This window comes from Terrapene carolina, unplaced genomic scaffold (genome assembly GCF_002925995.2).
Source record: "Terrapene carolina triunguis isolate 2854851 unplaced genomic scaffold, T_m_triunguis-2.0 Scaffold23, whole genome shotgun sequence".
Lineage (NCBI taxonomy): Eukaryota > Metazoa > Chordata > Testudines > Emydidae > Terrapene > Terrapene triunguis.
Window position 1 is genome coordinate 8,968,816 of NW_020664374.1, and position 16,556 is coordinate 8,985,371.

A 16,556-nucleotide genomic window follows, 5' to 3' on the forward strand; every position below is an offset into this window, starting at 1 on the left:
AGTCCTGATGGCAGTAGGTAGCAAGGCCAATGGATTCCTCGCAAACCTCATGCATGGTCTGTTTTAGGGCTTCCCAGTCTTCTTTCACACTTATGTTGTCATTTCTAGGTGTGCATATGGCCAGCTTTTCACTGAGGAGCGTTTGGAAGTTCTCTTGGTGTACTGAGGACTGAAGTCTTTGGATGTTGTAATGCCATCTGTATGATTTGGATTGCTTTCTATGTTTTGGTGCAATCCTGATGGACATGACGGACCTCACCAGGTGGTGGTCAGTCTAGTAATCATCGGCTCCTCTCATGACATGGGTGATTTGGACATCTCTTAGATCCTGTATTCTTAAAATGACATAGTCTAGGAGGTGCCACTGTTTTAAGCGGGGGTGTTGCCAAGTTATTTTGTACTTGTTGCTTTGTTTGAAGATTGTGTTTGTGATCACAAGGTTATGCTCTGCACATTTGCTGAGTAGAAGGATGCCATTGGAATTGGTCTTGCCCACTTCTTCCTTCCCAATGGTACTACTCTATATGTTAGAATCTCAGCCAACACTTGCATTAATGTCCCCGAAGAGGATTATCTTATCTATTTTTGAATGAATGACAAAATTTTATTAAGGTCATTATAGAAGGATTCTTTCTGTTCTTCTTCAGCATCAAGAGTTGGTGCATATGCACTGATGATAATGGCAAATAACTTATTGACCAATTGATGCAGAGGTCATAAGGTGCTCATTGATGCTGACAGGTATCTCACTCAGGAGGTTGAGTAGAAGGTTTTTGATTGCAAAGCCAACACCGTGTATTCGCCTGTCACTTGCTGATTTTCCTTTCCAGAAGAAAGTGTAACCGCTGCCCTCTTCCCTCAAGTGGCCTTCATCTGCACGTCTTGTTTCACTGAGAGCAGTGATGTCGATGTTGTACCTTGAGAGTTCTCGAACAACAATTGCTTTTCTGTGTTTAGGACTTTCACTTTTTGATTTGGCTAGTAGGGTACGGACATTCCAAGTTGCAAGAAACATATTTGTTTTTCGACCACATTGGGAGTGATCCCTTTGGACATGGTTATCCAGTCAGGTATGGTGGGATAGCCTACCTCTGGGGCATTTTTTCTAACCCCTCCCATATGGGGTGAGCAGAGGGGTTCCTAAAAAGGCCTCCTCAGTTATGACCACTGCTTCCAAAAATGCCCCCAGTCCCACCCAGTCCAGGGGCACATGATGACCATCTTCCGGTCACCACCTGCACGTGGGTCTGTGACTAGGGACTCCTGGTGATCACTTCATCTATCCCCGTCACCACTCGCCCATCTCTGCAGGACTTTTATGGGTAGGGGTGGGGAAAATGTTCTTCCTGTGAAAGAAGCCTGTGTATGAGTAGTTTAATGTGGGGGAGCTATTGCACGCAAATCTTGGCAGAAGAGGCACCTGTGTCCGGTGGCAAGGAGGTCCAAGATGACCAGGGATTTCTCCTCCATTGCAGCCTTTGTCTGCCTTTGCAGTCATTGAGAGGTGATCCTGCTTCATCTGCCTGTTCTGCCATTGAAGTCTTACACTGGGTTGTGTTGTACTGGGCTACACTTTGTCTGGTACCTTGCCTTCGACCTTATCGCCCTGGGTGACCCTACCAGGAGTACAGGACTCCAGATGGCATCGCTCTTAGGGTCTTAAATATATGCAAGCTTCTTCACCATGTCAAGGTGACAACCCAAGGAGAAGACTTCTCAGCAAGACACATATTGATCATATGGCAGAACTACATGTTTCCAGGTTTTATCACAGCCTGACTTGTCCTTTATTTTCTAGGGTACTGTGAAACAATAAAGAAGGATTTCATGTACCTACAGGGTTAGTCAACTGAGTACTGGTTGACCTCAGCTAAAGTCGAGGGGTGGGATGGGATTTTTTTTTCTGAAGATGATGGGTGTGAAATGTTCCTTTTATTTTACAACTGCAAAAGTATAAAACCACAAGAAGGTCAGGATCTGAGGAAGCCTCTCTTCAAACCATACAGAAAAGGCATATTAATAGAATGTTAACATGTGCACATGTGCTTCCGTTTGTTCCTCCAAGTGACCAGCAATATCATAAAGATATGTATCAATTATTGAACCAAACATCATGTGCCAAACCCACTGCAGTAGACTTGGCATGTTATCACTTCCTAGAACTCCTTCCAATTATTGAACAATCGCTTCCTCAACTTCTTAAAAGGAAAACAATTAACATATAGGAATTGCTATTTCAAGCAAGTTTCAAAGTTCTACATAATTTTCCAGCTGCAGGCCTTCTAGGGATCGAACTGCTGTGACGAACATCGCAAATTCTCCTTACCGCTTTCTTTCACCAGGATACAGCACCTCCCTAACTGAAAACACAAGTCAATATCTTTCATCAAGAAATAAATGACTTGTTAGTAACATTGAGAGTCTGATTTCTTTTTTTAGAAAGGATATGAAACATCAACAGTATAAAGGTTTCTAAAGGGAATTCAGCTGCAAGGAAGTTTGTTTCTTTTGAAACTGTACAAGTTAAAAAAGGAAAGAATTATGCATTGTTCCTTTTTTCAGTCCTTTTGTCAACTAGGTCTTTACAGAAGGGTCATAAAACCATACATATGTGAGAGTAATCCACATCCTTCAAAAAATCACGTATGTTTCTGCATGCAGGAGGCAACATGGTCCATGCATTAACCTGGAAGACATGAGCTGTGAATTCTGTTCCTGAGTCTAACACTCATCTGTTGTGTGATTTAAGACAAGTTGCTTCCCGTCTATGTCATGCTTTCTCCACTCAAATTAATTTTTCTCTTCCTTTGTAAAGTAATTCCATATCTACAAGTGATGAACTAAGTCTTATATAAATGTATAACTATATATACTACCACTATGATCAGTCCAAATGTTAGGTGCACTTATTTGACCTTGCCTCCTATTCCAAGTAACAAACCTGCACAAGCCCACATGCTATATATACAACTTTTCTGTTGGGCTAGAGGAAAAATGGGAGAGGAGATAAGAACCAAGTTAGATAGATATTAGACTCAGTGTTTAATATTACATCTAGAAGTTCCTCTGGTACCATGCTGATGGGCACAGCATGAGAACTTGAAAAGGATAAATTAAGTTATATATTGAAAAGCAATTATAGATTTTTTTTAAGAAGGTAGATAAAATGTATTCATTACAGCCTTTTCCTTTTCCTCTGAGCCTATATAAGTTGGAGTCATAGTACTCAATTTCAGGCAGAGGCATACAAAAACTAATGTCAGCAACATATATTTTAAGACTCCCTAAAACATACCTAAACTAGCATTTCTTCAGAATAGGTGACAGAATATGTGATGGCATGGAGTGATATAAAGGTTTTAAGGTAAGAGTTTGGAATTACTTGTATACCTTGTAGTTTTGTTGCTTTTGAATAATACAGCCATCCTAAACCAGGGCCGGCCCACAACATTTTGGCACCTGATGCGGGGAGCTCAAATGAGGTCCCTATGCCCCCTCGCTTGGGCCAAAACTTTGAAAGGTCTCAATTCTGACTTCTTCCTGTTCTACTTCTCTCATGGTACTGCTCTTCTACCTACCCCAATGAAGGAGAACTAACAACTTAAAATGCTTTGTTCAAAAATTTTAAGTAACACTTAACTTTCAAATGCCTGAACAGCAACTGTAATTTTTCTTGTCTGCATAGTAAACACTGGCATTTTTATCTGTTTGAATAATCAAAGTGGTGCTTTCCGTGCCTTCTTGGTTGCAAAGATTTGAACTGCTTCCTGACAGTCCACAGTCTCGGCCAGTTCACCCTCTATTGAGATGGTTGCAAGGCTGACCAACCTCTCCTGTGTCATTGTGTAGCGTAGATGTGTATTTATTAACTTCAGCTTGGAGAAGCTGCGTTCTCCACTGGCAACTATTACAGGAAGTGTTAGAAGTATGCGCAGAGCAACAAAAGCATTTGGAAAGAGGGTGGTCATCTTATTTGTGCACATATATTCCAGAACAGCTTTTGGAGTTGATCCTGCTGAAATGTATCTTGAAAGGGCTTTCAGTTCATCACCTAAATCACTTGCATCAATATCGCGCATATCATCATGTGTCAACACTGTCTCTGGTGCCCTGCATTGCTGTTGTAGGTCTTCTTCAAGTATAGTGAGGAGTTTTGGAATATCATACAACATCCTAAATATACTGCTGTGTTCCTTGAGCTGCATGAAACGTTCTTCAACTGACTGTATTGCACAATCTAGCACCTGGTTAAAGAATTCAACTCTGAATTGTTGTTTGGAGTCTCTTATGGGATTATCCCATGCCTCGTAATCAAAATGTCGTCTTCTTTGGTGCCTCTTGTATTCTTGAATGGGTGGGAAAATAGCTTCAGTGTGAAGTTCCTCTGCCAACTTCTGTGCACTCTTCAGAACGTTTTGAAATCCCTCATCTGACCGGTAAGACTGTAGATATGACTTTGTTTTGTCCAGTTGTTCTATTGCTCCAGATAGATCAAGGTCAACACCTTGGAGTCTCTTGCTTACAACATTTATTTCAAACAGTATGTCATGCCACAACTCTAAGCCACACAGAAATTTGAAGTTATGTATGTTTCTGGTGATTCCATTTTCCTCTGTCATTGTTCTCCCATGAACAGTTCCTGTCATAGCATTATCCTCCATAATGGCAACTATGGCATCATCTATCTTCCCAATTTGCTGTTTGATAGGCTTTATCGCCTCTACTCGTGTGGCACTCAGTGGTTTCAGTGTCAGAGAGGATGTTTCCAGATGTTGCTTCAAAATTTGCCATCGATGAGTTGTTGCAGAGAAAAATACATAGATGCTTTGAATTACATTAAAAAATTCAGCAGCCTCACTAGAAGCTGATGCTGCATCACTGACCACCAAGTTCAATGAATGAGAACTGCATGGGACAAAAAAAGCTCGAGGGTTTAACTCTCGGATCCATGTCTGCACTCCTCGTTCTTTCTTCTTATGTTGGCACCATTATCTTAGCCCTGACCTCTCATGTCAGCTATCGCAATTCCCGTATCTTGCAGCTTTTTAAGAAGCACATTTGTCATACCAGCTCCTGTAGTATCATCAATGTCAATACATTCTAGAAAATGCTCTCTGACAGTAACCATTGCAGGGACATTTTCACTAGGTTCTGTTGTTGTTACAAAACGCACCATTAAAGTCATTTGTTCCATATGGCTGATGTCAGGTATGCAGTCCAGAACAGAGTAATAGCTTGCTGACTTCAGATCTGCCACAATCTTCTGTTTGACTTTTGTTGCCAGTAACTGTATGATCTAATTTTGAATTGTTTTTCCAAGGTAGTGGTGTGTGTACATTTCTTGGGTGGTGATTCTTCTTAGATGCTCCTGGAGTACAGCATCAAACTCAGCCATCAGCTCCACAATTTTAAGGAAGTTTCCATTGTTTGGAACATACAGCTGATCTGAAGTGCCACGCAGTGCTAGGTTTTGGGTAGCAAGCATTCTCACAATGGCAATGAGACTTTTCAGAACATTTTGCCAGGAAAGAGACTCTGATGCAATCTTCTCTTGATGCTGATCATCTATGTTGGCCTTTAACCTTAGTCTCATCTCAGGCTCTTTCCACCTATGGAATGCTCTCTGGTGATTTGCTGTCTTTTCATGGCATGCCAGATTTCTAGCCAGATTTTTCCAGTCCTTTGTTCCTGTAGAATCCAATGTGGCTGGAACATTAGACTGGAAGAGTTTGCAACAAAAACAGTATGCAGCATTCTGGGTTTTTGAGTACATAAGCCATGGCCTTTCCACTTTGTCACCATTGGGGATTTCATGCCAGTAATGTGTTGGATGGAAACTTGTATTTTCATTGTCTTTGGGGAACATGAAGTTTTTCACTTGCTGAGGCCCATGCAGTACAAGGAAGTCCCTCAGGCTACTGCTCAAGTGGGTCCACAGTCCTGGATCATCTAGACTTAAGGAACTAAACTCAGCAGCAGCTGTTTCTTGTGCCTCCAGCACACTCTTCTCTGATCTACACTTTTCTTCAGGAATGTGCATGGTTACATCCATTTGAGATGGAGATATGGATGCTGCAGTAGCTGCCAGGTCACCTGCACTCTGACTAACTGGAAGATCAGGCATCTCCTCACCACTCACATCCTCACTGGGGCTGGAAGGCTCACCGTGAACATTTGTGTCTATGTATCTCAGGAGAGCTCCTTCCTGCTTAGATAGAAAAGCTTCCTTTGCTTGCTTTCTTTTTCTGAATGCTGCCCCAGAGGAGCAGTCATTCATGACTGCTGCTTTGTGCCAGCTATAGTGGCTCTCAACACTCAATTGTAGGGGACAAATAAGCAGGCTGGTAGCAGGGCCTGAGTGAGGGAAGATATCAGCATCTTAAGGGCCTAACTGGCTCCTACTACTTCAATTGACTGCCTGTTCTCCTCAAGTGTGTTCAGGGAAGCATCAGGAAACAGGAAGCTCCCTGAGAAGCTGGTGTTAATCAGTCTAGGCTCCTGGGGGTACTAGAGAGGTACATAAGAGGGTCCTCTTCCTCTCTCTCCCTGCAGCTCCTGCTGCTTTCTGTTATTCCCTCTCACCTTTTCTCCTGCCTACCTGTTATGTCTCTTGTGCCCTCCTTCCTCCAGCACAACACTCCATCATGTCTGTGCATCTAGAGCAGAGAGAATACATATGCACCAGCAGCAGACACAATTTTCTACACTCTGGGTTCTAGTGCCCACCCTTCCCCCCCTTCCCCCCACCCCGCGCACACACACACACAGTCTGGCACCTGGGGCAGCCACCTCAGTTCTCCTCATGGTAAGGCTAGCCCTGTCCTAAGCCCATACAGCTCTACCACACCATCATGTTTATGTATATATTGGTGTACTCTGTATGCATGTATACGTAGATATGCTACACAGCACCAAAATGCAGTTGCCTTTGAAATGGAATGTGGCGGCCACTTAACTGGGCACAGGTGAGGACAGAAAATGATGACTACCCTACCTAACTCAAAACTGCTATAAATATTCATAACAGAATATAACAATGCATAAAACTAAACTCTAATCAGTATTACACACCTCTTTAGCTGTAAATGACCCTGCATGGAAAAAGTAAACCATCTCCTGAATTGAAAACAAAGTTTCCTTTTATCTTGCTCATTTTTAGGCCCACTAATGATCACTAAATCCTAGGCAACTAATGGTGTGAAGCAATTTAAGTGCTAATCAGACATCAGGAAGAGGAAAAAGCTTACTGCAAACCTGTGCTGCTGAGGTCTAATCTGCGTTCATTTATTATCAAATTCTACTGTGACTTTCCAGACTTGTCATTGAAAAATTGGGAAATCTCTCATGTGCAATATTAAAACATCATTTGCATTGTTTTGAGGGCCTTGTGCAAGATCAAGCACTAGAAAAAAGAAGGTATGAGAAGAAATTAAGAACTGGAATGTGTCCCTGTAGATTGTGCAATAGAGTTACAAAAGTTACTTAACTATAGTGTAGATTTTCATTCTCTATAATGCCAACCTATCTGATGTGTGAGGGTCAATGTTAAAATTTTCAGAACTAAGGACAGAGGAACTCAGTTCTGAATCAATTTTGTATGAATTTCTTCTCACTCTTTGACTGAACAGCTTCATTCTCGACTGTCTTGCACCTTATGTACACATTTAAACCTGTGGGAAGCATGAACAAAGTGAGTGCAAAATGTTACCATTCTGAGAAGTTAGCATTTTAGAAAGACTTGACACAGGTGTAAATGACTGTGCAATGTGCATGGCAGAGGTCTAATAGGGAGGGAGAAGTTCTCATGGAAGGGTAACTACAAGGTCAAGTTCAGTGAAATCCCAGACAAAACTAGAGCTCCGAGGGAAACAGCACATAATGACTTTTCAAAAGTAACTTGAGTAGCTCTAAGTATGTCGTACTTCAAGTTATTGTATTTTAATGAAGCTGCTTCAGGGATCTACATGGGCCCCAAAAAATCCAGTACCCATGGTACCATTGATAGTTCCTTGGAAAATGCAACAATGGTGGGTGTGGTATGGAGCCCTGCACGGGACTTTTTTTTAATTCTGTTCCCACCTGCTCCCATTATTATGGCGACAAGTCCTGCGGGACCTGTGGGATCCCAGACCCACTTCAGGGCTCTCTGCTAGTCCCGCACAGGGCTCAAATGTGGTATAAAAAGCAGGACAGAAATGAACCAAATCATGTAGTACATATTTTACAAATCTCACTGCAACACTAACATCAGTTTTTTAAATCCAATAAATGCATTTTCCATGTGTGAGAAGTCAGCTCTGTGTAATTTGAAGCAGAATGTCTGATAATTCTCAATGTAGCAGTGATTATTTTTCCAGGCTTCTAGACTGATTCAGGACCACGTTGTGAGGCGGGGGGGTGGAGAGAGGAGAGGATGTGGGGCGTGTTGGGAAAAGCATTCAAGGAGCTTACCCACATCATCCCCATGCCCTGTTGTGGTTCATTCTTCATCCTATTGTGGACCCCCAAGGTCACACACCACTATTTAATGGGAAGGGAGGATGCAAGCCCTAGGTCTTACCACCTCCTGCACTGGCCCATGGAGTAGACACAATGAAAAAGAATGGTGCAACCTGTGCAGTCTCACTGCATACTGGGCAGCTCAGGGAAGGCTGGTGACTCTGCACTGCCACCAACATCGTGCTGTGACTTAAATGAACCCTATAGTACTAATTAAAGTGGTCTATTCTGAATAGCTCAATTTCAGACCAGAAGAAATCTGAGGGGGGAGCATTTTTCAGAATTACATTCATTTATGTAAGTCATGGCATTACTTCGCAGTCCTGGGACTTCAGCAGCATTCTCCTTGCCACAGTATGTGTTTGAGATGTTTATATCAATGTCACTGTTGTTAATAATAAAAAGTTAAAATCAATAATACTAACAACAATAAATGTACATAGTGTTTAATATCCTCAGACCATAGATTGTGTGTTTCTCTGGTAATCCCAAAGTAGCCAATTTTTTGTTTCTTAATACTAACTTTTATGGCAAGGGACACCATTGAAGTAAGGACACCTCTTTGTTAAGAAAGAACTTATTCTGGAGAGGGGAGAAAGCAGCATTTAGTCTGGTGTTTTCCTGGTTTGTTAATTTGGAGTAGATTGGGCATGAAGTAGAGGCCAATTGCCTGAACTGAGACATGCATTCTTATTATGAGTTTGGAATCTGAGTTATTGCAGACCCGGAGGCAGGCAATTTTGTTTCTACTATAGATTTTCTGTCATTGGACTGGGAAGGGGAAAAAAAATGTGAGCGAGCCTTCTAATTTGCATATGCAAATTAATGATTTTGGTACTTGACTTATCCTTTAGTACTTGTCTATCCTTTTAGTACACTGGAATGGGGAAGGCAGAGAGAAAGGGGTATAGGTGTGGCAAGAAAGGACAGAAGGAAAGGAAGTAGAAAGGGGAGTAGAGAACAATATACTTTGTTTTAGATATTCCCTGTGTGAATTAATATGACAAATGTATGCATTTGCACAGAAAAGATATGATCATTTTGATTGTGTTGTGCCACATTTTCAAAACGCCTGCATGCTCATTGGCCATCTGCAGCTGATATAAGCTACAGAGAAGATGGAGCGGTTCGTAAGTGAAGGGGATGATTTAGTATTGTGTCTATAAGGTTTTAAGTGAGATGAAACTTGGGGAATGCAAGACAAATCTGACTTTTGAAAGGGGTACAGTAGTCTGGAAAGGTTGAGAACCACTGCTCCAAACTGTTCGTAAAAACCTCCAAAAAACCTCCCTCGGTGATTTGTTCCAGTGCTTAACTACCCACAGAGTTAGGAAGTTTTTCCTAATATCTAACCTAAATCTATCTTGCAGCAATTTAAGCACATTAATACTTGTCCTGTCTTCAGTTGTTAAGGAGAACAGTTTATCATGCTCCTTTCCCGAGCCACCTCTTATGTACTTGAAAGCTGTTATCTTGTCCTCCCTCAGTCTTCTCTTCTCCAGACTATATAAACCCAATGTTTTTGAATCTTTCCTTGTAGGTCATGTTTTCAAGAACTTTACTAATTTTTGTTGCTCTCCTCTGGACTTTTTCTGTTTGTCCACATTTTTCCTGAAGTGTGGTACCCAGAACTCAACACAATATTCCAGATGAGGCCTTATCAATGCTGAGTAGAGTGGAAAAAATATTTCTCATGTCTTGCTTACAATGCTCCTGCTAATACATCCGAGAATGATGTTTGCTGCTGCTGCTTTTTTTTTTTTAATTTTTTGCAACAATATTACATTGGTGACTCATATTTAGTTTGTGATCCACTATAACCTCCATATTATTTTCTGCACTACTCCTTCCTAGGTAAACATTTCCCATTTTGTAGTTGTGTAACTGATTAGTCCTTCCTAAGGGTAGTACTTTGCACTTGTCCTTATTGAATGTCATCCTATTTAATTCAGACCATTTCTCCAGGTTGTCAAGATCATTTTGAATTGTAATCCTGTCCTCCAAATCACTTGCAGACTTTGTGAGGGCTTGTCTTCACGTACAGCACTGCAACGCCGCAGCTGCATAGGTGCAGTTGCGCCACTGTAGTACATTAATGAAGATGCTACTACACTGATGGGAGAGCTTCTCCTGTCAGCGTAGTTAATCCCCTTCCCTGAGAGATGGTAACTGTGTCGATGGGAGAAGCTCTCTCATTGACATAGCGTTGTCTGTACTGGGGGCTAGGTCAGTATAGCTACGTTGCTCAGTGGTGTGGATTTTCACATCTCTGAATGCCCTAGTTATACCAATATAAGTTTGTAGTGTAGATCTGGCCTGAATCCCACTGATTTTCTAGGTACCTAAAAGTTAGGCATGGCGATGCTCATCATCACCACATCTCTTTCTTTGTGAATCTAGATGTTATTGGACATTATAATTCCCATAGCAATTTGAGAGGAGAAATTTGGACTGTGTTATTGGCTAAATTTTCTTCTTGCCACTCAGTGTTCTACACTTCTGTGTAAACTTCATAGATTCCAACGTCAGAAAGGACCATTGTGATCATATAGTCTCTGGCCTATGTTATACAGGAAATCAGGACATGCCCCAGAAAATTCCTAGTGCATATCTTTAAAAAACTCCAATCTTGCTTTGAAAATTGTCAATGATGGAAATTGGCACAATAGTAGCTTTCTTCTGGAACTTCCCCACTGCTCCTAGAGCTATTGAAAATCAACAGTAACACTCCAGCAAGATCCTCAGCCAGCCTCGTCTAAAATTCTTGGATGCAAGTTATCCGGACCTGCTGATTTTAAAAAGTCTAATTTTTACTATCTTCTGTTTAACATTCTCCAGGGATACTGGTGGAATGTAAAGATTGTTACTAGGGCTGTCAAGCAATTAAAAAATTAATCACAATTAATCATGTGATTAATTGCACTGTTAAACAATAATAGAATACCAAATATTTAAATACTTTTGGACGTTTTCTACATATTCAAATATATTGATTTCAATTACAACACAGAATACAAAGTATACAGTGCTCACTTTATATTTATTTTTATTACAAATATTTGCACTATAAAAAAAAAAAGAAATAGTATTTTTCAATTCACCTAATATAATTCCTGTAGTGCAATTTCTTTATCATGAAAGTTGAACTTACAAATGTAGAATTATGTACAAAAAAACTGCACTCAAAAATAAAACAATATAAAACTTTAGAGCCTACAAGTCCACTCAGTCCTACTTCCTGTTCAGCCAATCGCTCAGAAAAGCAAGTTTGTTTACATTTGCAGGAGATAATACTTCCCACTTCTTTTTTACAATGTCACGTGAAAGTGAGAACAGGCATTCACATGGCACTTTTGTAGCCAGTGTCACAAGATATTTACATGCCAGATGCGGTAAAGATTCATTTGTCCCTTCATGTTTCACCAACCATTCCAGAATGCATGCTTCCATGCTGAAAAAAGGGTTCTGCTCAATAACAATCAAAGCAGTGTAGGCTGACACACGTTCATTTTCATCATCTGAGTCAGATGCCACCAAAAAAAGGTTGATTTTCTTTTTTGATGTTTTCGGGTTCTGTAGTTCATCAGAGTGTTGCTCTTTTAAGACTTCTGAAAACATGCTCCACACCTCATCCCTCTCAGATTTTGGAAGGAACGTCAGATTCTTAAACCTTGGGTCAAGTGCTGTAGCTATCTTTAGAAATATCACATTAGTGCTTTCTTTGCATTTTGTCAAATCTGCAATAAAAGTGTTCTTAAATCAAATAACATGTGCCGGATTGTCATCCGAAACTGCCATAACATGAAATATATGGCAGAATGCAGGTAAAACAGTGCAGGAGACATACAATTCTCCCCCAAGGAGTTCAGTCACAAATTGAATTAATCCATTATTTTTTAACAAGTGAATCTTTGAAAAAACAGGAAAAACTTGGTAAGAGTGATAACTGAATTTTTTTGGTTTGGAAATTCTTGAGCGATAGTTTAGGTCAGTTCACAGTTTATCCAAAAGGTTAAATTCAGTTCTTATATTATCTAATTGTTTGGCCAATCTCTCACCTAATGCTAGTGATCAAAGGCCCTGAATCAGGAGCCAGCTAACAGAGCTGTAAACAGGGGAGTTTGAGTGGGAGTTTGCAAGGGGAGTTTGGGGGGAAGACTAAGAGAGGCAGGCAGAGGAACAGACAGGTGAGGGAGTGTGTGGTGTTCTGGCAGTGTTTTGGTGCTCATTGGGGGTTTGTTTTGCTGCAGGTGGTGTTGTTTTGGTTTGTTTTGTTTCCCAGACTTACAGGATTTAGGTGGGAAGGCTATTACAGATACAAAAGCAGCAGTGGTAGTGACCCAGCAGTGGAAGACACAATGAAGATGACTGGATGTGGAAGCTGTGGCATGTACATGATCCTGGAAGGGGTACCTGAAAAGAGTTTTGTCTGCATGAAGTGCCACCTGATAGAGCTGATGGAAGAAAAGATCCGAGGATTGGAGATGCAGGTGGAAACTCTGGTTGAGTTTACAAGGGGGTTTGAGCAGATGATGGAGCAAAGACATGAGGAGTCTGAATGGAAAAGCTCAGACTTGCAGATGGAAGCAGGACCAAAGACCTCTGAGGGGAGACTGCTGGGTGAGGAAAGTGGACAGTGGAAGCATATGACTAAGAGAACCAGGCAGAGGAAAAGACGGGCTAGTGAAGGAGAAATAGAGCTCAGGAACAGGTTTGTGGAGCTGGAAAATGAAGAACTGGCACAGCAGGTGGTCACTGAAGGTGAGAGGGCAAGGAAGAAGAGAAGAGCAGCTAGTCCTATAGGAAGAGGGGAAGAGTCAATGGAGATAACAACACCAAATATGAGCCCCAGGAGGATACGGGATGGGTTGCGGAGGATTGCAAGGGAGAATAGGAATTGAAAGGACTTGCAGCCAGAGGGAACAGGGGATAGACCAGAGAATCGCACCATCACCAGGAAATAGACTTCTAGGATGGAGGCTGGCACAACTGATTAAGAGAGCTTTAAACTAGGAATTTGCGGGAGATGGTTGGGAGATGTCCAAGTAATCTGTACGCCGGATTTTAACATTGAGAGGGAAGAAAATGAAGTAGGAAAGGATACAGCCATGGGTAGGAGAATGGGCATACGGAGGAAGGGTAGTGTAGATACCAGTCTAATAGGTGATACTGGTGGTAGAATGTCTGGGCCTAATCGGGTAAAGAATGTGAGCAAAGCCAAACAGCAAAAATTAAGATGTTTGTACACTTGCAAGGAGCCTAGGTAACAAAATGGAGGAACAAGAGTTACTGGTGCAGGAAGTGAAACCAGATATTATAGGGATAACAGAAACATGGTGGAATAGTAGTCATGACTGGAGTACAGGTATTGAAGGGTGTGTGCTGTTTAGGAAAGACAGAAATAAAGGCAAAGGTGGTGAAGTAGCATTGTATATCAATGATGAGGTAGACTGTAAAGAAATAAGAAGGGATGGAATAGATAAGACAGAGTCTGTCTGGGCAAAAATCACATTGGGGAAGAAAGCTACTAGAGCCTCCCGTGGGATAGTGCTTGGGGTGTGCTATAAACCACCAGGATGTGATTTGGATATGGATAGAGACCTCTTTAATGTTTTTAATGAAGTAAATACTAATGGGAATTGTGTTGGAAGACTTTAACTTCCCAGATATAGAAATGGAAGGATAAACAAAAATAGATCTGTGACTAGGGTTTTTGATTTCAAAAGGGCTAACTTTAAAAAATTGTATACAGGATCATTAAAAAAATTAAGGAAATTAGTTAGGGAAGTGGATTGAACTGAAGAACTTGTGGCTCTAAAGGCGGAGGAGGCCTGGAATTACTTCAAGTCAAAGTTGCAGAAACTATCAGAAGCGTGCATCCCAAGAAAGGGGAAAAAATTCATAGGCAGGAATTGTAGACCAAGCTGGATGAGCAAGCATCTCAAAGAGGTGATTAAGAAAAAGAAGAAAGCCTACAAAGAGTGGAAGATGGGAGTGATCAGCAAGGAAAGCTACCTTATTGAGGTCAGAACATGTAAGGATAAAGTGAGAAAGGCCAAAAGCCATGTAGAGTTGGACCTTGCAAAGGGCATTAAAACCAATATTAAAAGGTTCTATAGCAATATAAATAAGAAGAAAACAAAGAAAGAAGAAGTGGGACCGCTAAACACTGAGGATGGAGTAGAGGTTAAGGATAATCTAGGCATGGCCCAATAAATACTTTGCCTCAGTCTTTAATGAGGCTAATGAGGAGCTTAGGGATAATGGTAGGATGACAAATGGGAATGAGGATATGGAGGTAGATATTACCACATCTGAGGTAGAAGCCAAACTCAAACAGCTTAATGGGACTAAATCGGGGGGGGGGGCAGATAATCTTCATCCAAGAATATTAAAGGAACTGGCACATGAAATTGCAAGCCCATTAGCAAGAATTTTTAATGAATCTGTAAACTCAGGGGTTGTGCCGTATGACTGGAGAATTGCTAACATAGTTCCTATTTTTAAGAAAGGAAAAAAAAGTGATCCGGGTAACTACAGGCCTGTTAGTTTGACATCTGTAGTATGCAAGGTCTTGTGAAAAATTTTGAAGGAGAAAGTAGTTAAGGACATTGAGGTCAATGGTAATTGGGACAAAATACAACATGGTTTTACAAAAGGTAGATCATGCCAAACCAACCTGATCTCCTTCTTTGAGAAGGTAACAGATTTTTTAGACAAAGGAAATGCAGTGGATCTAATTTACCTTGATTTCAGTAAGGCATTTGATACGGTTCCACATGGGGAATTATTAGCTAAATTGGAAAAGATGGGGATCAATATGAAAATTGAAAGGTGGATAAGGAACTGGTTAAAGGGGAGACTACAATGGGTCATACTGAAAGGTGAACTGTCAGGCTGAAGGGAGGTTACTAGTGGAATTCCTCAGGGATCAGTTTTGGGACCAATCTTATTTAATCTTTTTATTACTGACCTTGGCACAAAAAGTGGGAATGTGCTCTTAAAGTTTGCGGATGACACAAAGCTGGGAGGTATTGCCAGTACAGAGAAGGACCTGGGTATCCTACAGGACAGGAAGATCTGGATGACCTTGTAAACTGGAGTAATAGTAATAGGATGAAATTTAATAGGGAAAAGTGCAAGGTCATGCATTTAGGGATTAATAAGAAGAATTTTTGTTAGAAGCTGAGGTCGCATCAGTTGGAAGTAACCGAGGAGGAGAAGGACATCGGAGAATTGGTTGATCACAGGATGACTATGAGCTGCCAATGTACTATGGCCATGAAAAAAGCTAATGCGGTCTTGGGATCATCAGGCGAGGTATTTCCAGTAGAGATAAGGAGGTGTTAGTACCATTATACAAGGCACTGGTGAGACCTCATCTAGAATACTGTGTGCAGTTCTGGTCTCCCATGTTTAGGAAGGATGAATTCAAACTGGAACAGGTACAGAGAAGGGCTACTAGGATGATCCGAGGAATGGAAAACCTGTCTTATGAAAGGAGACTCAAAGAGCTTGGCTTGTTTAGCCTAACCAAAAGAAGGCTGAGGGGAGATATGATTGCTCTCTATAAATATATCAGAGGAATAAATACCAGGGAGGGAGAGGAATTATTTAAGCTCAGTACCAATGGGGGGACAAGAACAAATGGATATAAACTGGCCATCAGGAAGTTTAGACTTGAAATTAGATGAAGGTTTCTAACCATCAAAGGAATGAAGTTCTGGAACAGCCTTCCAAGGGGAGCAGTGGGGGCAAAAGACATATCTGGCTTCAAGACTAAGGGCTGGTCCACACTAAGCCCCCAGTTCGAACTAAGATACGCAACTTCAGCTACATGAATAACGTAGCTGAAGTCAAAGTATCTTAGTTCGAACTTAAAGGTACTTACCGCGGGTCCACACGCTGCAGGCAGACTCCCCCGTCGACTCCGCCTCCTCCTCTCGCGGAGCAGGATTACCGGCGTCGACAGCAAGCACTTCCTGGATCGATTTATCGCGTCTAGACAAGACGCGATAAATCGACCCCAGAAGATCGATTGCTTGCCGCTGAACCAG